This window comes from Grus americana, chromosome 3, assembly GCF_028858705.1.
Source record: "Grus americana isolate bGruAme1 chromosome 3, bGruAme1.mat, whole genome shotgun sequence".
Lineage (NCBI taxonomy): Eukaryota > Metazoa > Chordata > Aves > Gruiformes > Gruidae > Grus > Grus americana.
In genome coordinates, this window is record NC_072854.1 from 94,215,892 (window position 1) to 94,240,070 (window position 24,179).

At 41.5% G+C, this 24,179-nt stretch overlaps 1 protein-coding gene across 3 annotated transcripts in view; it reads right to left on the reverse strand.

Moving 5' to 3' along the window:
• The window catches only part of LRFN2 (leucine rich repeat and fibronectin type III domain containing 2), a 202,346-nt gene that overhangs the window by 135,092 nt on the left and 43,075 nt on the right, over positions 1–24,179 (reverse strand). The window contains exons 2-3 of one of the 3 annotated variants that reach the window (XM_054822284.1): positions 23,415–23,497; positions 22,711–22,917 (exon numbers count right to left, since the gene is read on the reverse strand). The gene's annotated coding sequence lies outside the window, so the exon portion shown is untranslated. Of the gene's footprint in view, positions 1–22,710; positions 23,147–23,414; positions 23,626–24,179 lie in introns of those variants that run through there. The other 2 variants (XM_054822285.1, XM_054822286.1) reach the window with 2 other exon arrangements.

Here is a 24,179-nt window from a genome sequence, read left to right on the forward strand (position 1 = left end):
CTTGTTTTCCTGGTCCTTGTCACAAAACATGAATCTAGGTGACAAAAGCAGAGGCAGAATTTAACTGTTTGTCACAGTCATTTTTGGCTACAAATAATGAAACTCCAAACACTTTTGTGGTACATCTTACAGAATTCAAATTCCATCTCAGTCACAAGAATAGAAGGTGCAATGTCTCTTCTGTCTCGCGCTTGTCACATAGTCACTTATAATAGATTTACTCTTCCTTTACCTTGGTATAGGCGGGGCAACATAAGACAATATAGAAGAGGACATCTGTTACAGAAAACAAAATTGCTGGAACGCAATGCAGCAAGGAAGGCTCAGCTAGCAACAAACTGAAGACCAGAAAAAGAGCAAAGCACCCATTACAAGCAGGTCGGAAGCAAAAGGCAGCAGCATATTGCATTAGCGACCGCATCTCCCCAGGCCTCTCCTTCCCTGTGAGTCAGTGATGACGGCCATCTGTGTTCATGTTCCTGTTCAGGAGCACAGTAAGGGAGAAAGCCTGGCTGTGTGCCTACCTTGCTTCACTTCTCTCCTGTGGTGGCAGAGACTGAGGCGTCCTGCAGTGTGAGCGCCCTTGTTTTGCTGACCTTGTGCTTTGGGAGAGCCCCTGCTGCCCTGGCTCTGCACCAGGTAACGGAGATTGTGTATTCACCCGCAACACTGTTTGAACCTGCGACCTTTCCCCAAATTCAACTGTCCCACCAGGAGTAAGCTCTTCTTTCCACTATGAACTAACTTCCAATTGGAATGTGTTGGGTTTGCGTGGCAAGGTTTTGGTAGCGGGGGGGGGGGGGGGCTACAGGGGTGGCTTCTGTGAGAAGCTGCTAGAAGCTTCCCCTGTGTCTGATAGAGCCAATGCCAGCCGGCTCCAAGACGGACCCGCTGCTGGCCAAGGCCGAGCCCATCAGCGCCTCTGTGATAACATATTTAAGAAGGGGGAAAAAAAAAAAAACAGTTAGAGAGAGCTTTTGCAGCCGGAGAGAGGAGTGAGAAGATGTAAGAAACTCTGCAGACACTAAGGTCAGTGCAGATGGAGGGGCAGGAGGAGCTCCAGGCGCCAGAGCAGAGATCCCCCTGCAGCCCGTGGTGAAGGCCATGGTGAAGCAGGCTGTCCCCCTGCAGCCCATGGAGGAAGGATGAGGGGGTGTAGAGATTCCACCTGCAGCCCGTGGAGGACCCCACGCCGGAGCAGGTGGAGGCACCTGAAGGAGGCTGCGGCCTGTGGGAAGCCCACGCTGGAGCAAGCTCCTGGCAGGACCCGTGGAGAGAGGAGCCCACGCCAGAGCAGGTTTGCTGGCAGGACTTGTGACCTCGTGGGGGACCCCACGCTGGAGCAGTTTGCTCCTGAAGGTCTGCACCCCGTGAGAGGGACTCCATGCTGGAGCAGGGGAACGATGAGAGGAGTCCTCCCCCTGAGGATGAAGAAGCAGCAGAAACACCGTGAGATGAACTGACCGTAAACCCCACTCCCCGTCCCCCTGTGCCGCTGAGGAGGGGGAAGGTTGAAGCCGGGAGTGAAGTTGAGCCCGGGAAGATGGGAGGGGTGGGGGGAGGTGTTTTAAGAGTTGATTGTATTTTCTCATTCCTCTACTCTGTTTTGCCTAGTAATAAATTAGATGAATTCCCTCTCTAAGTTTGGTCTGTTTTGCTCGTGACAACAATTAGTGAGTGATCTCTCCCTGTCCTTATCTCGACCTACAAGCATTTTGTTATACCTTTTCTCCCCTGTCTAGTGAAGGAGGGGAGTGAGAGAGCGGCTCTGGTGGGCACCTGGCCCCCAGCCAGGGTCAACCCACCACAACAGGTTTCTTGTTTAACAGAAAATCAGAAATATAAAAAGTACCCATAATCTCAGGAAAACATGACTATCTGTTCTTTACACCATAGCTTGCAACAATGCTACAGATACCTCTGTAAACAAACTGCGGTTGCCTATTCATCAGGCTTTGTAGTATCATAACACAGCATTAAAAACACTAGACTTGGGTCACATTGTCCCTTTTGGAAAGAGAAAAAAAACCACAGACACAGAGTCAAAAGGCTGAGAAAAAAAAGTTTCACATTCCAAACTTTTCATTCCACACAGGAAAAAAAACCACCACAAAAAAACCCCGCAAACAAACCCACAAACAAACAAAAAAATCCCACACAAACCACAAAACCCGCAAGAGTTCTGACACCTTTTACTGTCTGAGATTGCCTCGTATGGTCAGAGAAGAACCTATTGCTACCCACCATGTTTCCCTTTCTGGTCCATCTACAAACACTTCACAGAAGCAGTGAGAAATTAGTTTTTCACATTTCCAATGGGAACAGAAACAGATTTTGAATTCTCAAAGTATCTTTCTGGTCAAGTATTCCATGTTCCAACTGGGCTGAGGAAAACTTCATCCATTTCACTTGCTTGGCTTACAAAGAACCTTTATCCCTTCCTCCAAATGGTATGGTCGCAGGTGGATTTCCCACTCTCTTATCTTGCTAACTTTGTTGAACTGAATGAGATTCACTTCTAATAGCAGTAAATACTGAGAGATATAGAGGAAGAAAACGAAGTACATCGCAGTTATGGCCACAACAAAATAAGTTGACTAAAATACCACCAGAGTACAGGGCTTCTTTCAGAAACAATAAATCAGGACTCATAAGTGAAAGCGATTACATTTGCAGTACAGCTTAGAAGATTGCCTAGCACCATAATTTGAGAATTTTTACTGCTAGTTTGGTTTACTGCTTGGCTGTAAATCCTATTTAAACAATCCTAGAAGGATTGTTACAAATCTCAGAAGCACAAGGAGTTCCAGAGCAAGCCACCTTCAAGTGCACGAAGGCTGCAAGCTTCAGTGCCAACCACCCCTGGAAGCCTAAACCATAAGGGACATTTCAGAAGGGTTGTTTATACGTTAACCTATTAGTTTCCTGGAGGTTTATTAGTAGGGTCAACCAGTGACTAAATATCAATTAATTGCCAAGGTTAGATTTATGGAATTTCAGGAGCTCTATAGCAGGTAAGTCCTGGCACATATCATTATTGAAATTCCTTTGAGGTCTAAGTTGAAATCCTAACCAAGAGAGTTTAATGCATAAAATGAAAAAATCAATCAATCAATCTCAGTTGGATATTTTGCAACAGATGCTTTACACTGATCCCTTGCTATGGGTGGCATCCTCAGCATATGCTCTAAGAAAATAGAAGGTAGAAAAGGTGGGAAAAACCACACAGATTTATATTAGCTTGTGATAAGTCAAATAAAAATGCATTCCACTTACAGTAACAGAACCAGAAAGCACTGATGTGCTAGGATCTGGTCTCTTTTGTCCTAGGTTCATCTGTTACAAGTAAAAATCTTTTCATAAATAGAGGGGAAAAAAGCAAGCAAAGGCACCAAATATCTCCTTACGCTCATTGTCTCTAATAATAATAGTGATAACAACAACACAAAAAATTTAGAAAAAAAGCTAAGCGAAGGATTTCCTGAGTTAGCATCTAGAGAATTCAAGGAACATAATCAGATAAAGAAGGGTATCATCATTCCACAGATGGATACAATATGAAATACATGATGTCTTAGAGAGCGGATCAGTTAGTCACTGCTCCTTTTCTGTGTCTCTGGTACTAAAACAGTCCCAGGGACAAATTGTCTCACAATGGAAAAAAGCAAGCAATTTGAAAGGGAAGTGGCCATAGTGGAGCGTACAACTACACAGCATCTGAGCTGTAGGTAAAGATTTCAGAAGCAATTAACATTGAATTGCTTTTTCCAAGTGAAACCAGTGGGGCAAAAATACGGTAAGGATGCAGAGTTAAGATAGGGATGGAAAACAGTGTGCAAAAGTTCTCCATCCACGATGGCAACCGTGTCTAGTAGTGTCTTTGATCTCAGCTTTGAGGCCCATAATACAGACATTCACATATTAGCTAGTCATCTGGTGACCTTTGCAGATGAATCAAAAGACCTAGGCTGTTCTAGGACATGATTCGTCAGGCTTACTGTAGATATCTACATTAGTAAGTGCTTCACCTACTATAACTGATCAGAACTGCACTACGAAAGCGTATTCCTCCTCACCAATCCTAAAGGATCGTGTGTAGAACACCTCTATACAGGCATCGAAACCCCAAACATCTGCTGTAGGTTTAGGAAAAAGCCACAATTAGTACACCTGTTGACAGACTAAGATGTAAGTCACTTTGGTACCATACGTGCCTGGTATACCTACAGTACAGGAGTAAAGAGCGTGGACCTGTGCAGGGGCACAGGTTTGGTCCTCTGTGAGCTCAGATGAAGTTTATTCCTAAACATAATACCTATGGATAAATGGTAAAGATGGCAAGCAGGACCAAACACCCACATCAGATAGCATCACCAATTTCAATGAGAGAAGAATTTGGCTATTTGGGAGAACGCCTGAAAAATCCCACAACCAAGGTGCTTTTTCCAAACTAAGAAAAGGTTATTAAGAACCAGCTATCATAGACCTGAAGCATTTACACAGAAGCTGAATTTTCAAAGTTACGCTGTACCCAGAAGTCCTATTGTAGGATCATTTAAAACAAACAAGTAAAAAAACCCCAAACCAACCCACAAAAAACTTAAGCACTTAGCACCCCATCTGCATTCACTATGCTGAGCACATTTGAAAAATCTGACCTTAAATGATTATCTCTGACAGGCTCAAAATGTGTTTTTTGAAGGAAATGTGCTTGCTGTCATGCTAGTGAGAAAAGAAAGGGGGAAGAAAAGTGTAATCACAGTCATTTGAAACTGGGTATCTAATTTGCCAAAATATGCCTGAATATTCTTCCCCGTTATTCACTACTTTATCTGAGGCTGTTGGCTATGCTTCTGCCGAATACAGGCAAAGTGTGATTTTTGTCTTGATAGAATCTCTGTATTAGAGGAAGAACAAAATTTTTTTAAAAAAATGTTAAAATACATATGACTCATCATCCCTCATTCAGGGCTATGAAAGACCCGAGAGACTGATTCAAATTTGGGGGGGGGGGGGGGGGGGGGGGGAAGAATGTTTCAGTTTGGAAACCTGGCTTCTCTACAGCAACCAAATTCTTCACGAGGCATCAGAGACTTATGATAAGCCGTGAGAGTTAAAACAATTCCCAGGAGCTTTTACAGGTTTTGAACTTTTACAAAATCCAAGGGCTGGTATTGACATTAATTCTAAAAGATAAGTGATGCGCAGGTTAGAAGGAGCATGCCTAAATTTCTATGTATTTATTTTACATCTGACTTTTGTGGTCTAGAATATCTGTTCAGGTAGATATTTTAAATTGAGAAGAGCCCAAATTAAATAAACCTCTGTCTAAAGTTTTCTCCTATGTTCTTTACACTAATTCTTTTGCACAGGCAAGAACAAAAGTATTTTAAATTCTTTTTTCTACCTGTTATGTTGCTGGCTTTTATTTCATCTTTCTTGTCTTGGTCAGCAGGGTTAGACAAATCAGTTTCTCTTTCTACAAGAATCCATTTCATTTGATGGTTTTCCTGAACCAGCAGGTACACTGATGTTCAAGTTTCTGGCTTTCAGAATATTTAAACAGTACTTCACAAAAAAGTATATTTGAAACACTGCAGGGGGAACAAAGAAAGAAAGAAACCTTTGCTGCTATTATATTATCTGTTTTTAACAAAAGGTTAAAAAAAAAATCAAACAAGAAACTCACAAAATCCTGCGTAGTACTATGTTAAGAAACTGTTTTAGTTTACTTTGAAATGCACAAAGATAAAATAATATCACATTTCCCCTAATACAGCTGCACAGGGAACACGGACAGTGAGGACTTAGGGTAGCTTACTTCTGCATTCGCTACAAGACTCAGAAGAGGGGGTTTTGGGTTCACTTTGCCAGCTCCTGGAGTCATGTGGTTAGGGAAGTCTTTTTTATTTTATTTTTTAAAAGATGGTCCACAATCATTCAGAAACTAAAGAAGAAGGGAGCCTAAAATTACATAGCTCTACAAAAGGTAGATTATGCCACATGAGCTTATCCAATTCGATGCTCAGAGGTCTGAGTGATGATTTTTGAATGCTTACCATTCGCAAGACTTCCTATGTCCTACCGTTTCCTCACAACCATCTTACAGCCCCCTTGCTCTACAAAACAGAGGTGGATTTATTTGAAACCTTTCCCCGTGTGCGACTGTGCAAGGAGGAGCAGAGAAGCCAATGTTTGTCTGCCCTCCCCCAAACAAAGGGGAAGCAGGGTGCACACGATGCTCCCCCGCCACCCCGAGTGCCAGCCCCAGAGCTGCCCCAGAGCGCTGCCCCAGGGCCCGCAGCAACTTCTCGCCATGCCAAGATTTGTAATCTGCTTCCAGGAAAAGGTGCAGTCTTTTTTTTTTTTTTTTGGCCTACTAAGAAGCAAGTCTCTTTTCCACATACACCTATTTATATATATATACGTATTTTAGCTACATGTATAAAATCTTTGCTGGGAAGTATCAGCACAAAGGTTGATGGCTCTTCTTTCAGTCTCCTGGTCATGCATAATGGACAGATCTGGCAAGCAACAACCAAAAAAAGTAGAATTGAGATGAATTAAACTATTTGGATTCAGGTGTTACACAACGAGGCTGTTAGTGTCATCCCTCTGAAGGAAGCAATCATCGCAAGGAGAGGCCCTTCTTGGCCGCAGATGGCATTATCCTGACAAATGGGGTGGGATGATTTTGCTTAAAGAGAAAGGGAGGGCAGATACTTTTAAAATTACAGCAGTAATTCTAAAGCTGAATGGCAGTTTAAGTCTTCATTTTCCCTTGCAGCACATAATTGAGGCAATATCATTACCTCATTACCAGGGGATACTGCTGTAAGCTTTGAAAATGGCCTCTAAAGAGCCACTGACACCGCTTGAAGAGTTTTGAGAAAACATTGTATTTAGGGACAAATTTAATTATTCATCACATATTTTCTGAGTCAAATGAAAGGGCCTTTGCATTGTAAGCCACAGGCAACAGATAGCAAGAGCAGCCTGAATGAGGATGCACAAAGTGAGGGCTATGACAGCACCATGGAAAAGCAGGACCAATTATTTTATAACACAGGACTGCTTCCCAAACAGACCCAAGACGCAGTATCGTACGTCTACGCTGCAGCACCACTACTTATTTCCTAGCTTTGGACCTTACTTGATAATATGGATGCATATTATCTCTTCCTCATCTCCAACATACTTCATGGCATTTCTTTGCTTTTGGTCAGCTCTTGCGATTTCCAAACATCTTTGCCTGTCTCCAGTGACAGCAACAAAACTCATACAAAGTTGTAGACAAAAAACCTTAGGAATCTGAGGAAAATTGCACAGCTCTTGTATTGATACTGGAAGCACATGTAAGAGTTTTACATGCTTCTACCAGTACCACCCCAGAACTTTTTTTTTTTCTGTCTGTTTTATATGAATGTGCCTACAACTTGAAATTGCCTATTGAAGACAGTCTCCCCCCCTTCCTCTTCTAGGTGTCTCCTGCTTCCCAAGCTGTCCATCTGGAATGCCTCCTCCTGGCCAGGTGCAGTCATAAAATGATGCTTCTCAGCCCACTTAATTGTCCTCAAGTGACAGATGGGATTTGACTATAGCTGGTAAGCCATAAGCACATGAAGCAGATGAGCAGTTAATTAGCAATGCTCATGTTTCTGTGCAAATATCTATAGAAACTAGACATAAAAAGATAGCCTTATCAAGCCAGTTAGTCTATCCTCTCTCTACTAACACTTTTTTTTCCCCCCTTCATGTGGTACATTTTAAAGGTTTGGGTTGATTTTTCCCACCCCCCCAGAACTACTTTTAAAATCTCAAGTGACAAAGTTTTTATCAGCTCCCTTAGGAAACTATTCCACACCCTGATGAATCTTGCCATCAGGAAATCTTTTCTTTATGTTCAGCCTAAAGCTAGGTCTTGAAAAAATGAGCAGAAAAAAACCCCATATCCAATAACTTTGTAGAATAATTTCTAAAACCAAAACTGAGCGTTCATGTTTCCTAGGACACATTAGCACTTCTGTAAATGGTTTTATTAGAAGAAGAATCAGTGCAATTTTCTCTTGGAGGCAGGTTTTGCTTTATCCTACTGCATTACGCAAATCTAAAGATACTGGTCATAGAAAAATAAAAAAAAAAAAAAAGGAGAGAGAGAACAATAGGGTAGAAACAAAAGAGGTGATCCCAGGAAGAAAGGCAATGCAGTCAGTCTTTCTTATATTCCCAGTCAAAACACAATGGTCAATAGCTATGCAAGCAGACAATCTCCCAACTTAAATTCATTTATTTAACCAGTATTCAAAACACAGAGAAGAGGCTGGAGAACTTTGGCTAAAGAATCTCCCCCTGAGATTCAGCTATTTCATAAAATAACTCACAATTTCTTTTTCAGAGTAGCTCAACAACACCTGAAAAAAGGTGCTAAAAACTCAACCTAAGGAAAATTACTCCATGAAATTACCAGAAATAAAGACATATTTTAGTATATTATTTCTACCACACTTAATATGTTTCTTTTATATACATATGCTGGTTTTCTGCTGTTCATATGTGTTGAGTCTTGAGAAGTCTGTTTACAGCTCATAACTAAAGAAATTTAACAAAACAAGACGCGTCAACCTCAAGAAAGATGTGAGATCCAGGTCCTGACAACAGTTGTCTCTTTGCCAGGCCTTTAGTCTCCCCTATCCTTTTTTCTCTTGGTTTAGAGCCTTCCCTCTATTCTTTTCTGTCAGAGTAGTCTCTTCCTAGAAGGGTCCTCCACCACAACAGCAAAAACCCCTAGAAATGCAAGGCAGGTACCAGTGAATTATTCAGCCCATCTAAAACTGAGGTCAGTCAGAAACTAAATGCACACCAAAAATCACAATTTAAAGCAGCACAAGCTACAGAAACCATATCTGTTCATCAATCAGATGTCTACTTGAAACAGTTTCCCTCACCTGCCATGCCTTCTAACTTGTTATGTGGATTGAGCCCTACATGCAGGAGCTCAGACTCCTGTACCATCAGGAACCACAGCTTTCCAGGAGACCTCTCTTCTATACAGCCAGAAGTTATCATTATTAGACTCTCAGATCAACAGTTTCTCAAGAGAGAAAGCAGAATGCTCTTTCTCCTCTTTTCAGCTTAAAGAGACCTATAACACAACTTGAGCTTTTCTTCCCAAGAAGTAAGTGAAAAACCTACCTGCTCCAGCTGCCAGAGCTCAGCAGCAAACCTCCTGGTGCTCCCACCAACACAGCCAACCACTGCAACTATCAAGAAGCTCAAGGTGCAGACAGAACAATTTTCACCTAACAAGGAGTGAAACACTATAAAAGCTATCTGAGTTACTCGAGCCAGAGACCATGAATATATCAGCATCTCTTCCAAATCAGGGGTGCTAATAACTTAGTAAATTCAGCAGTGAAGCTCTGTCTCAGTATCCTAGTAGATCACTGTTTCTGCCCACACTTGTAAGCACTGTGTAATTAGCAGCTCTTTGCACCCTGCTGAAATACAGCTGTGGGCTTAGCCAAGCACTGCATCAGGCTGTGCCATGAGGACTATAGGAATCAGAGTATCCTGAGTCTGAACAAATCTAAACCATGTCATGCCTATAGTATTATCCAGGCCAGTATCTTGTCTCTGCTGTAGTCAACAAGGGAAACCAATCAAAAAAACCCTTGGAAGCAATGGAAGGTTTTAGAGTGTTAATGTCCCAGAACACTCTCGTTCTCAGCCTCTTAGCTGCTTGTGGTCTAGCTAGCACTGTTAGCTGAAGATACTGTCTTCGCACATAAAAAAAACCTGTGTCTTTCTTTTGTTTAGTTCACCAAGTGGTCTATAAATCAATGCAAATACTTAGCAACCCCTGCATCCTTCAGCTTTTCACAATCCTAAGTGAAGAAATGCTTTATTTTGTCTGTTCTGGACCCGTCACTTGCCAGTTTAATCTGTTGTCCTCTAAGACTAGTATTACAAGAGACAAGGCACAAAAGTATCTTTCATAGTGTTAGATATATTTATCATATCAAGCCAGAGTAAATCCCTTCCAAGCTGAGGAGTAAAAACGCTATTCAATCATTCTTTGTGCAAAAACTGCTCCATACATACATACATACAGGCTGCCCTTCTCCGCAGGTTTTCCAGTTCCTCTTCCAGGACCAGAACTGTGTAACATCATTGATAGAAGCACTGAAGTCACTTAGCAGCTCAAGGTTGACCTAAACGGGCTGTTGCAGACAAACAGGAAGTTGTACTGGGTGACCCTCTTTAGTGCATGCTCAGCACTAATGGCAACGACCAACTTACTGTCACTGGGTAATCATCTACCGTACCTACAAAGCCGTACCGCTTTGTACCAACCAGAAAAGCTCACACAGCATTTTCCAGGGATGTCCAGTAGTTTTACAGGGACTAGACCCCTAAACTTTTATTTCCTGAGCTGGGGAGTACAGGAAGATATTATGGCAAATAAGGAGATGTTTGTAGCATCAGCCAAAATCTCTTCCTTCTGCCATTCTATTTCATTATACAGAAAAGTAAATACAATCATGAATGAATCATCACCTGAAAAATCTCAGGAATTCACAAATCACAAGCTTATTGATGACACAGTGAGTAAACCATCTATATTTAATGACTATTACTGTTCTTACTTCTCTTATGGACCACATGTGCTAATCACAGTGATTGTGTTTGAAGATGTATTGTCACTTTTCATCTCCGCTGTAGTCACATATTAGAAGCTTTCTCATCAAGAAAAACAAGTTAACATGCTGCTGCTGCTGACTGCACGATGAGGGGAGTTAGAGTGGGACCTTGAAAGTAACAGTGTTTCACAGGCAGTGCATCTTCATTTAACTAAATGTCATGGAAGACAGAGTGTGTCTGAGTAATTATGGGAATTATCAGTGCAACTAAGAGACTTGGAGGGCCATCACCCTGTTTTGGGTAACCAAGGTTCGGACAGCTGAGACTGTATTGTAGTCTATAGAATGAGAGTATAGTTGCAATTCAGCCAGATGACACCAGATGTGAAATGAGTGGTTGACAGCTGCAGTGCAGAACCTTCTTGGGTTTGATGGCATTTTTTGTTTGTCAGTGCAGACTGAAAGGCAGTCCTGTAAAAGCAATAAGGAAAAACCTTGATCAAGGAACTTAAGAATCTTTTTGCTGGGTTGACATGAGTAATTACAAATCTTGTAGAGGATGAATTCTATTTGTTTTTCCCATATGAACCATTTATGAGCAGTTTTACTGGAGTAAAGTAATGATATTGGTAGAATTTCTCCTAGTACGAATTTCATCAGTAATTCAGTACAACAATTCACAGAAATAACTAGAAAATATGTGAAGAAGATTGAGTTTGTCTGGACATATACTTGTAAGATTTCTAGCATCCCAAGCAAAATAGGAAGCTAAGTATAGCCATTTCTGCATTTTTTTGATAATTCTATATGCCAGTATATCCATATCCTTCCCAAATGACTATTAAATAAACTCAGCAAAAATAAGCAGGAAGATAATGCATGTAATGACTATTTTCTTCAACTCTGTTAAAACATATAAACAACTGTTCAAAAGGGTTCAGTGACTTCTACTGTAGTTAATGCTTGCTATTTGTGTACTGTTTTGATAATAGTCTTGCTGAAATGAAAAGCCCAAAATGAAGCTCTCCGGTGGGCTTACTCGTGTAGGCATAGCTGACTCTGTGGCTGCTGCTGCACAACTCTGGGATTTGCTCTGGCTCCCATTCCACCAGTTTAGCACTTCCTCACCATTGCCTAAACCTCGTCACGTAGACACCCAGTTTAATGGGCGAACCGATCAACAGCTTTACTGTAGATGCTGCCTGTGATCATAGACTAGTTTAAGCCAAAGTCCACACCCCATTTTTCTCACTTATAGAATAGTAACCCAGCTTTCACGGAAAGCAACAAGGGTCAATTTATTCATAGCTGCTCAGAGTCCTGAGTGGAAGATGCAGGAAAAGTATATCAAGTTGTTACTGCAGTGTCAGCACACTAACATACAGTCCCCAAAAGCTCTGCACTCTAGGAAGATTTTGACTTAAATCAGCAGGAACTCCTCATTCCCCTCTCTCATGACCGAAGAGATGAATCATCTGTTAAGGATAATCCCTAACACATGTAAAAGTGGAATAGCTGCGAGTTTCATTTTTAAGTATAAGATAATATGAACCACGTACCAGCCAACAGCATTTCCAGCACGAAGAGCACCGAGCTGCAGCATGCGGCTGCTCTACCACTGGGAATTTTCTATCTCTCTTTTTTTTCAGCTGCTCCCACTTTTAAGTTGTCACAGAGGCATTAAGGGTAAAGCCTTGTGCTTAAACTTTTTAATTCCTTGTTGATCAGCCGTGTGTGTTTCCTCATCCCCCATTGCTTCAGTACAGGTAAAATTCGAAGGTGAATTCTCTCCGGAGAGAGAACTGTGATGGCTTGCTTTGCCACGGCCAAGCCTTCCACTCCATTGCTACGTGTTCATTGCCATTTTACCTTCGTATTACCTGTCCTCTGAACCTTAAAGCAAATTCAGCATTTTTACCACCTGTTTTATTTGGATAAGTCATAGGACTATCTGTTCCCTTTATGCCTAACCATACACAAAGAGCAGGCCTCTAGGGCAAGAAAAAAAAAATAATGAGAAAGGAGGAAAGAAAAATTCTACAACAAGAAGTGGTACCATCTCTGTATGGCTATCAGAAATCCTAAAATGTTAAGACAGACTGATTTTATCAGAAATTGAGAGACAAGTTTGACTTGTTTAGATTAGAGTGATGAGAGTGTCTGTTTTCTAGAAAATGCAAAAGCTTATTTTCTATAAAAATAGGACAAAATACCATATTAAAGCTTTTCACATGATAAAAAGTTCAATTTTGTTTCAAAACAAAACCCACAAACATGCCAGCTGAAGATATTTAAAAAAAACAAACAAACCAAAAAAAAAACCCAAAGGAAGATGTTGCCAAATGGCCTCCCACCCCCCACATATCCAGTAAACTAGTTTGGACAAAACCTATTCTCTAATGAAAAAAGTTGATTGAAAATTCTTCACCAGTTCTCATAAGTTGTGTCTCTTCTGCCAACACAGAGCTACACCCTTCAGAATATCCTTCTTCACTAGTCTATAAAGACTTCATAAACACCAGTACACTTAGTCTAGACAGGTCTTATCTCCTATTACAAAAGCAGCAGTGAAAAGCAAAGTTCATACCCATGGCTAAGAATGGATCTAACCATATGCACACACATACACAACATGTCTATATAAACATATTTGTTTAATGATTTGAAAAAAAAAAGAATGAAATGGGATAGAAAGGAATTGAAAATAGGTTTTGAGCTGACTTGCAATGTTTTATTCAAGCAGGAGGAAGATAACTTTAAGTTGGACTTATTTAAGCTTTCCAAAAGTATTTATTGATTCTGAAGTGGAAACATAATCGTGAATTATCAGAGCATTTAATTTCAAATTACAATTTCCATTTCAGAAGTGACCTAATGTATAATATAGGAAAGGGGGAAACATTCGCAAAATTAAGCAAGTTGTAATCATGAAAGTTATCCTCCCTTTTTCTTTGCAACCAAGTAGGTGCTTTTGCATAGACTGTTTCTTGCAGGTCTACTTTGACTTTAAGACCAAAGCCTTAATTACAAGGTTTTGCTTCCTCCCTGAGTTTTTCCTGGGTTTTTCCTACAATAAATGAACATATATTTATACATATATATGTCACAGGAGCTGGTTCTGCCATCCCTTTCCCTTGTGGAATGCCAAGATTTACTGGATATCAGTGTTGAAATGCACTTACTACTATACAGTCTATGTTTTATTTTTATTAATTTTTAATGGTGGTTAGAAGTATTGATTTAAAAAATATTTGTTATTATTTAATCCTTACTTTATATTTTTTATTTTATCCCAATTGTTTCAAATATATTTAGCAAACAAATGCCTCATATTCTAGCTGTGCGTGATTTATCAGCTACTAATATTCATGATCTGCTTAATCACTGTTCCTGTTGTGGTTAGAGTGTTGGTCATCCTAATCACGTGTGATACAGATGCTGCTGCTTCTCTGAATGACTAAAATGCTTGAAAACATGGACATTTGAATCTCACACTAGTCAAACAAATCTCAGAAAAATTAATGGGAGTCACTAGAACCCAAGTGACCAATATCTCTTAATGTTACCCAAAGCTTAGCATCTATCAACAGAATTGTAAGGAACCATCTTCCTCCTGGGTATCAATTTCCAAATGCCTACTGGTCCTTTTCTTATCTGGGATCAGTATGATTTTACTACCTGATGCCCTATAAGCATTCAGCAATATTTGTTACTCTATTACAAGATGATCAAAAAAGAACTGTGTGTTGGGAAGGTAAATGGTTTTATCTTATTCCTGGTAAGACTACAGAAATAAACAACAACAAAAAAATTAAAAAGGATCCCAAGATATGTTATAAAATAAATGTATACTACAGGAGAGATTGTTTTGAAGCAAAGTGGAAATTATTCTGAGGACGAGAATCTGCTATCCCATATTAATTCTTTCTAAACAGCTCTCAGATAATGCTTTGTTTAAATGTCAGAAAGGATCTGAAAATTCAGTCAGGAATGAAAGGAAGGGAAACAAAGGTCCAAAATTGTTTTCTTTTGTTCTTAAATGTCTTTCCCACCTATGACTAAAGACTCTGCAAACGCTGCATAATCAACTTGGGGCATGAACACAGCCCGGCTTTCCATCTTGAAATACTGTGACTGAAGAAACAGTCTTCTGAAAACAGACTTGATTTGATGGGACTAAGATTTGCTGCACAAATGAAGTCTCAAACTGCAATTTGCCTTTTACCTAAGCCAGCAAGACAAGACATATTTAGGAAGAACAGCTGGCTGCAGAATTCATTTTTGTTCTTTATGTACTTGTCAATATAAAGAAAAAAGAGGGAATTATTGTGAGAGCTTGTGAGTGCAACTACATCACACACTAAACTTGGGAGGCTTTTTATTTAGGTTTTCCTAAAAGATCTTTGATTTCCATAATAGAAGGACTTTTGTGGAAAATTGCACTTTTGATGTATGCATTAAGCTCATCACAGTTCCATGATAAAACAACACAGGCTATCAAAACAGGAATTGAAAGCAATTCCTTAAAAGGAACGTGATTAGCGTAACATAAAATAAGTAAAAAACCCCTCTGTAAGTAATAGAAAGAGACAATACATCCTAATAAAGACCTAATTCTCAGGTCTTTCTCCAGTGTCTGGCAAGGTGGTGGTGGAAGGGCCCAAATATCTGATGATGTGTGCCTGTAATGTCTACCCCAACTAGGTCTCCGTTTCAGTTAGGTAGCTGTGTGAGCTGTCTGTGATTTAACACTAACTACAGCAACATGGGAGTAGCAGGATGTGTCAAATGAGAGGACGAGAGCAATGAGCCATGCTGGAAAGAACTGCAGCAGCTGTTCCTTGGCCTGAGGGCATTATTTATTTTTAAATGTAAATCCTATAGTTGAGATAAGATGTAGTGTAACTTTGATTTTTCCATTCTGTGGTAGGACACTGATGTAGGGTAGAAGTCACCAATGCACAGAAATTCACCACGTCCTATCTCAGCCTTCTTGCAGGAGGATGGATTTCTTCCTTTTCTTGGCACAATCTCAAATGCAGTGAAGTTTCCTGAGCCACAAACACACAGGGTCGTCACCGACTTTTGTTATGCTGTTCACAGAATTAGGCAGGCGAAAAAATTTGTCAAAGAGGAAAACAAAACACTAAGATGGGCATGAAATGCAGCCATTTGAGATCCAGCACGGAAAAGACAGATCTCAGCCCATCAATTGCGTACTCTCTGGAAAAGATACCATAAGAAGATGGACATGTCACATTTCAGAGGGTCTCTCACATTAATTTGAAAGCACGTTGCTAGGTTGTACTAAGAATTGAAGGGAGGGGTTATAATTATTAACAAGTGACTCATCTGCTCACTGATGATAAAAAACTCTTTGTGTTCAGTGCCAAGGAAAAATAAATAAATAGCATCCTCATTCCACTCACTGATTAGGGAGGTGAAAAAAACATGGAGAAAACAGAAACAAATGCACAAAGGGCTTGAATAAATTTTTCCATGTTCACCAAAAGGCTAAAACAGGTTAGAAGTGACAAATAAAGCACTCCACAGTGGCTCAAGGAGGGATCAGCTACGTACACTGTGACTAAGGACACATATCATAAGCCCTTCTTTAGCTTATCCTGGCACTCCGGCTCAGCAGCAAGAAGAGTTGTACAAATATCTAAAGAGACAGAGACATCTTCTTAACCGTACTACTGCTGATACTTCTTTCTCTCTTCCCGCCAAAATTTTTCCAGTCTTTCTCCAAACGTGACCCTTTTTGTCCTCAGTGCATTTGCTCCCATAAATATGCATCGGGCCGTTCAACTCCTCTGCTCTGACCCTCTGGCAGTGAGGCCAATTCTCCCCAGTTCACATGAAACCGCTGTCACCCACCCCTGGATCTGAAAGAAAATGTCATTTACTGAGGCACCTGAAACTTCTCCTCCCACCAGCTGGAGGACCATCAGATCCACTCAGGGTAGGGTGCTGGAATACCGTGGACAAGGGAAAGCTCACCCTCTGTGAGACTCCTCGCCACACTGTGTAATTGTGAAGCCTCCCGATAGCCTTCCCCCTCACCTCAAGAAGATATCACTGTCAAAATGCATCCGGGGAGCTGTGAACAGAAGATGTAGCTGTGGTGATAGGGAAAGGTCACACTGTCTTTGCAAAGTGGGTGTCAGCTGAAGTGCTCATGGCTTGGTCTCCTAGTTGGTCATGTGAAAAGGGATTAAAAAATACATACATACTTCACAGTGGTATTTGTCAAGCAAATTGAGATTTTCCAGGGATAACTGCAAGATATTTTTATTATAGGCAGCCTGCAAAGAAACCCTTGATCCTCTGCTTCATGAGAGTTTCTGGGACCTAACACATTATTCTACTAAACATTTCCAGAGAAGATAAGTTATCTGACCTGACTACAGGGAGAAAGTGCAGTCAATAATTTGGAGAGCAAGGAATCAATGTTGTACTCTTATTTAAAAACCAATATACAGTAAATATCTGCCAGCAGCACGGATAGCATTCACTTGTACTGGAGAAAACTCATACAAAATGCCAACTAGCCATCAGTTTAGGAAACCAACAAAATGGTCTCAGTCCAGATGTTATGTTCTATCAATACAGTTTGGCCTTCTATTTTAGTTTGGTACCCTTGTTTCACATACAAACCATGCAGAGCTTTCCGAGTATCACATGCATTTACCTCGTCGCAGGAATATTCACAAAGGGAAGGAGATCAAATGACTACTGAAGTGATTGGGAAAGTTTTGATTTTTAGCTCTGAGGAGACAGACATTTGGTTTTGGCTCCTTTCAAGCCAGACAGGGACTGCTGAGCAAGCCATGACAGGCATTTTTTTTCCTCTTAACTTTTCCTTTTGCCATTTGACTGCTCATTGTTTTCATTCTCATTTAACTGCTCATTGTTTTCATTCTGTACTGAAAGGGCAGATACATTTTTTTAAGGCTGTTAACAGAGAGATCTGATATAAATTCCGGTACAGTCAGTTTTTCCTTTCTAGCACACATACAGGCGGTACCCTTTCCCTGATATCACAACCCACCCGTCCTGCCACTGCAACCGAGGATGCGGCGTGTTTAAGACATCCTTTTTTCCTTTCCCATTCTTAGTTTTATCTTTATGCTGTAACAAAAGAAGGATTAGTCATTCTGACTGACATGTATACTGAAGCTTTTCCGAGGAGCTTAGACATGACAAGAGAATGGCTAAGGACTCTTTGCACCTGCTGCCATTTTGAACTCCCTTGCTTCTCAGCCTGCCAAAGCAAATTGCAACTCTAAAGGCAAGAGAGGAAAAATTCCTTACTTCCTCACCAGTGTGTATATTTCCTCCAATATCACACAGGTGATCCCCACAATCCATGTGGCTTGACCATATTGAGGTCTTCCAAAGTCTGTCCTTCTCCCAACTAAGTCAACTCAGACTCTATAGTCTTAACTGGACAGTTGCAGTAATTTGTCTCAGTCCTGCACATAAAGACTTATGCTCAGTCCTGACTTACCTCCTCTGGCTTCAGAGAAGGAGTCACACTGATAGTTTTCTACACCCGTGCCACACACGTGTTTTCTAGGGATTTTCAGTGCAACATTAGCTCTATTAAAATAGACAAGGTGCTTTCAGCCATCATGTACTTTCTGTTGATTTTATCCTTAATCCAGCTTTCTGTTCTGCTCAGAACCTACGTTGGCATGCACTGGGATGCACCAGCCCTACCTGTCACCTTCTGACCAACCAGGGTCCGGGACCCTGGATTTACTGCTATTCCAGGGCCCTCTCCTTATCTCACCCCTTTCCCTAACACCACTGTCATAGCAGATCTGCCAGAGGATTACAGACCAGTTCCTTCCTGAGGAGCGATTAGCAGAAGCCTCCTAAATGCTCCATTGTACTGCTCGTACTATGGCTGCAGCCATCCTCTCATGTCTTCTCTTATTTAGCTGGCGTACCCTCTCAGCAGATAAGTTTTCCATAGCTGGAAGAGTGATTTCAAGAGCAGGCAGTCAGAGGCCTTGATATCTCACAACACTTGCTGGCAAGATGCTCCTGGAATAATCCCACTTGGCCAAGAAAATTGACTTCCAGGTAGGGCTTGGCAGACAAAAGTTTTCCAGTCCCATGTATTGAAATGAAAGTGCTTACAATTTCCTTGGCCCAAACTGAGATAGAAAGTATGCAAGCCTTCTAATGACCTAGAAATGTTTAGTTCCAGTTCGACTGACAGATTTGCTTGTCATTTAGCAAAATGGGATTTGAGCACGTTCCCTTTTGCAATCAAGTTTCATATGAAATATTTTCAGTTTTCATACAAAATGCACGAACTGGAAAGAAATAATAAAATTTATCTTCCAGAAAAAAGATGAGGTGTTCTGGCAATTTTGTCCCTACGTTTTTTTCAGTCAGGAAATTCATAAAACTGACCATTTCCCAATCATGTTTCATTCTGATAAATCTATATTTTCCTGAGAAAAACAAGAAGATTTATCACTGAAAAAATCCCACTCAATTCTGCCTTCTATGTAGGCCAACAGGGATTCTGCATAGGACCAGACCCTGACAGCACTTCTCTTCTTTTTTCCCATGTTTTCAAATCAGCATTTGTTTTACTGAAAAGATGTTTTCTGACTTTTGCTGCCGCTGCTCATTTCGTATGCTGAAGTTGGCATTCTGGTTTTGTCACAAATGTTTTCCCATGAAGATGAGGATGTCATCAAAGACTTGGATCATGGGCTAGACAGAGCAAACGATAGGAAGAGAGAAAAATTGGAAACACTGTCATGCAAATATTCTGAAGTGTGGAGACATCCGCTGCTCCTATGGAAGCAGAAATATTTCTAGATGACATACCCTTTTCCCAGTTTTCCATGCAGCATCACTGTGGGCCTTTTAATGACATGTTTACATCTGTTAATTTCATGCCAAGGTTTGGCAGTCGCCCACACAGAAGGTAATCTGAGTTCCTAAAAGCAGGAGTACCACTTACGAGCTTCCCTCCCTCCTGTGCATCCTGGGTGGAGGTGGGCTGGGCAGAGAGTGACAGCTGGCCCTTCACTGAAGTGCTGCATCACACTGGGTGATTTCTGGATTTTGTTATTATTCCAGTGCACTTGGATGAAACCTCCTCTTTTGTCACAGGTTTCAGTTGATGACTGGGAGCTGTTCAGTGCCCTGCGAGCACACGCGACCTCTGGACATTGACGGAGTAAATCCCAGCAGCCTGGGGAGATCCTTAGTCACAATAATCGAAGGCCACGTGGTTAAGGCAAAGAGGAAACATAAGGGATACAGCAATGGCCCATTTGGTGTTGGGCAATGGATTCCGCAGTCGTCAGAACTAGCTTGAAGGAGCCACGGATGCCTTCCTTCTGCCTTTCGTAGGTAGTGTTGCTGTTTTTCAGTCCAGCATCTAGAGGACAGTTACTCCCTCCACAAAACCAAACACATGACAACACACTATGACAAACCCAAAGAAAATAAGGCTGAGTGCTCAGGCCGGAAAGAAGGGTGAGTATACACTTGGAACAAACCACCCCTTTTCTCCCACAGGTGATCTTTTTAGATCAAGGCTGAAATGCATTAGCAATGCAAAATAGAGTTTGGGGGTGAACAGGCACTGTCATCACCCCCTCCCTACCCTCTGTGTGGGTGGAGAGAATTCGCAGCCTTGAGGGTTATCAGTCCGCAACCCCTTGCCAGGGAGTTAGAGTCACTCTAAGTCACCTGAAGTATATTCCCACCCACTACCAGTTAAACCTTGATCATTTTGAATCAGCTTCCCATTTTCTTTTTTTTGCACACAAGAACAAGAAAAAAATAATAAAAGGGGATCGGCTGGGTCTAACAACATTACATTGCAAGGTTCAGTCAGTGGCCAGAGTCCTCTGCAAAGAGAGGGAGCAGGAGCACTTTGACAGGGATTGCCAGGGAGCTGTCAGCTCGGGCCCACCCGTGCGGCAGGCAGAGCAGAGGCTGCGAGGCGAGGCTACATGTGCCGTTTGCACTTCCCGTGGGGAAAACTGATCACTTATGTTCCAGATGTAAACATAAACAAGAAGCTCTAATGCTGAGAAGAGTGGTGTGGGGCAGAGAGGGCAGCAGAAACGGAGGCTCTGAGGATGGGTCACGTTTCTCACCCCACACGGTGCAGCCGGGGCTGCCTGCCCGCCCGTGCCCTGCACAGCCAGATACCGGGGGACACCGGGCCCAGAGTTGCCCTAAAGAAAACGGAGCTGTGCGGGGAGAGCAGGACAGGCACTGTCTCTGATCCCAGAGGTGATACAGATCTTTGCTGGGATTCATAGGTTAAAATGGCTTGGTTAAGCTTAATGACTTTTTTCTTCCTGCCTCCTAGCATTGCTGTTTATTTTTTATTGCATCCCCTCACTCCCTGAGGCTTGGTATCGGTTTCAGGGAAGGTCTGAAGCTGTGCTTTGCGCTGCTGCGACAAGGCGGCTATGAGCAGAGCGCGCACAAAAAGCGCTCTGTTGTTCTCAAGTGGCGATCTGTAGGCAATGCAAACTAACCACCAACCCAGGGCAAGCTGTAAACAAGGAAACTGTAACCAGCCTGAAACACGGCAAGAGTGAAAGTAATTGTCTGTCTCTCTTCTCACCACAAGCTCAAATTTGCCTTAGTACAGCATCTGTACGCAGAAAACTCCAACAGAAAAATGATACCCCGCATGGCAATATTTCCTCTTTCCCGAGGAGCAGAAAGTACCGGTGACAATTGTGTGGCATCTGCTGGACTTATCCCTGGTGAGCATTGTATAATAAAGTTAAGAACTGCCAGTTTAATTAACTGTGACTTTATAAACTTAAGCGATGCTTACTGTCTGTCTTTCAAAGCCTGTCTCTTCTTGTCAGAAGAGTTATTCTGTCCTATTAATCCCAAAGATGGGGTAGGTAAATTAAACCTTACTCTTCTTAATATCTCCATGGCACTGCCCCAAAAAGACTAGATCAGCCCGGCAAAACAGGATTCTTACTTTAAATCAATGCTGTTTGTCTCCTTTGGGGAGGTTGGAGTTACCCAGTTTAAGAACCCTTCTTTGCATACATTACCACAACTGACCACTTTACATTTTCAGTTTACTAATGCATCATAATGGGACTTGTTGACTTAATCACTGATTTCTGCTCTCCCCTTTAGTTTCTTTATTCTTTTATTCAGTCATGCATTTGTTTTGTGATGCAAAAGTGTACATGTGTCCCTGCAAGTCAGGGAGAGACTCAGTTTCCATTTTGTTACATCTCGTCCTGTGCTGCCATTTAGATGCTTCCCCCCCCTCCCCAAATTCTCAGTGCACTTAGTCTTGCAGAGAGCATATATGTCTAATGACGTCAGACAGACATGACATAGCATATACCTGTTTGTGTACCCCATTCCCTGCATGCCCACCTTGCCAATTCTGGATGTCCATCGTCAGTGGCATCACCTTACAGAGAACACCAACGTCCGTAACAGCAGACACTGAAGTGGGTGCCCACTGCCCCTCCACTCCCTTCCCTTCTCTAGCTGTTCCTATGCCTTCCATTTCTTCACATGACATTTGCCAAGGTCCCCACTCTTTTACTATTGTATTTTTATACACAGCAGAGTTGATCTGTCCAGCAAAGTTCTTCCTTAGCATTGCAGGTTTTACTAATTCCTCCAGAAAGCTGAAATCACTTTCACAGCCTTACTCTGTTGCTCATTTTTTCCTGTATTAGAAATCAAATTATTATACTTCCTTTCAAACCTCTTTCCATCACTGTTTCAAAACTGCCATGAAAAAAATCCCTACTGACATTTAAAAAAATAAATATTCTTTTTGAACTGCCATTTCATGCCGAGAGAAGCAGAAACTGAGATTCATTTCTCTACATGAACAATCTTATCTAGGCTAGCATGAAAAGGAAGATAAAGTTACACATTTCTCCAATGCTTTTAAAATGCATGACAACAGATTTTTTTGCCATCAGAGGTAACTGTATGTAAATGATTTGTGTGCATGTCTATATATAGTTTATACTATAGCTATATAGTTTATATATACATATGAAAAAAACCTAACACTTACCTTTGAGAAGTAACATTTATCCCAGGTTCGGTAAAATAGTCTCAGACAGGCACTTAGACCTTCTTTCTATGCCATGCATCCTTTTTTCAAAAGCAGATATAATCAGAAAAATCCTGGTTGATCTCTAGCAAACCAAAATGCAGACTGGATTGTTTGTCAGATGCAGCCCGATTCAGTAAAGTCCAAGTGTGTGAATCCCTGAGACTCCTTTTTCAGTAATATCCAAAGCACAAAAAAGGGAAAGGAAAAAAAAAAAAAAAAGAAAAAAGTGAATAACTTGTTCTTTTCTTGTTTGGTTTAAAAAAGCCAGTCTTGGAGGACTAAGCAGCCTGCAGGCTTTTCAAGCATTCTGATCCTAGTGCATCCCAAGGTAACGCATGCATTTTGGTACTGCAAGTCTTCAAGTTCATACTAGCAAGCCCAGCTTCTGTGTATGTGCGTGTGTGTTGGGGAGGGGGGTCGAGTTGTATCATGGGGGGGGGGGGGGAAGAGAGACAGGGAGATATACACACACACACTCACGCAGAAATGGGAAAAGGAAAAACAGCAAACTGGAGTGATCTCACAAAGTGCTCTAGATGGCAGAGCCTGCACGGCTTGTAAGACAAGCAATGTGCACACACCAAAAAAAAAAAAAAAAAAAAAGAGAGAAAGAGAGAAAAACCCGAGAGAACTAGCAGGCAGCTTCAGGAATTTCTTCTTACCTCTTCTGACGATGCAACATACAGCAAGTGCTTTGTGCTGCATAGGAATCCGTGCAGGCACAACTCAGTCAGACCCCTCACTTCTGAAATAAACAAATATGTAGCATAGGAAAGGAAAGAAAATCAGAAACCAGAGGAAAGAAGAGTAAGAAAAGAAGCTATTAAACAAGTAAGAGTCTCAGGGAGGCGGCTTGACTGGGTGGGAGGTGGATAGTTGGTACAGAAAGAGGCATCCAAACTCCTGGTCCTAATGCAGCTTGGCTCTGTAATTATGTGGCGAAGCACTGCCTTCTAAGCCATTGCGTAATAATAGAAACCTAAGCTGTGGAGACATAGCCTGACATGCTAAATCCTCAGGAGCCACACTCAACATTTGTCAGTGGAAAGCGTGTCAGTTCCCTAGGGGCGGGGGAAGCTGAGGAAAAAGGGAAGGGGAGAGAAATTTTACTGCAAAATGCACGAGCTGCAGCTGCAAAGAGCTCTCAGGTGGTGCCAATGCCTGAAATGGTATAGTGGAAGTCGTACATAACAGTATCTGTATAGGGAGAGATAGATAAATACAATAACACTGTCAGCTCCGTTCATGCTATTCGATACTAGAAGAATTTTCCTTTGCTATATTTTAGTAACTCAAATGACAAAAAGAATAGCATGTACAAAGGTTTTCTGTGTTAAATACTGTTATTTCTAATGCTAGTGGCGAGAAGTAGTTTTCCTTTTGTACAGAATGGTATTGGAAGGTCTAAATAACACCTGACTTTAAAG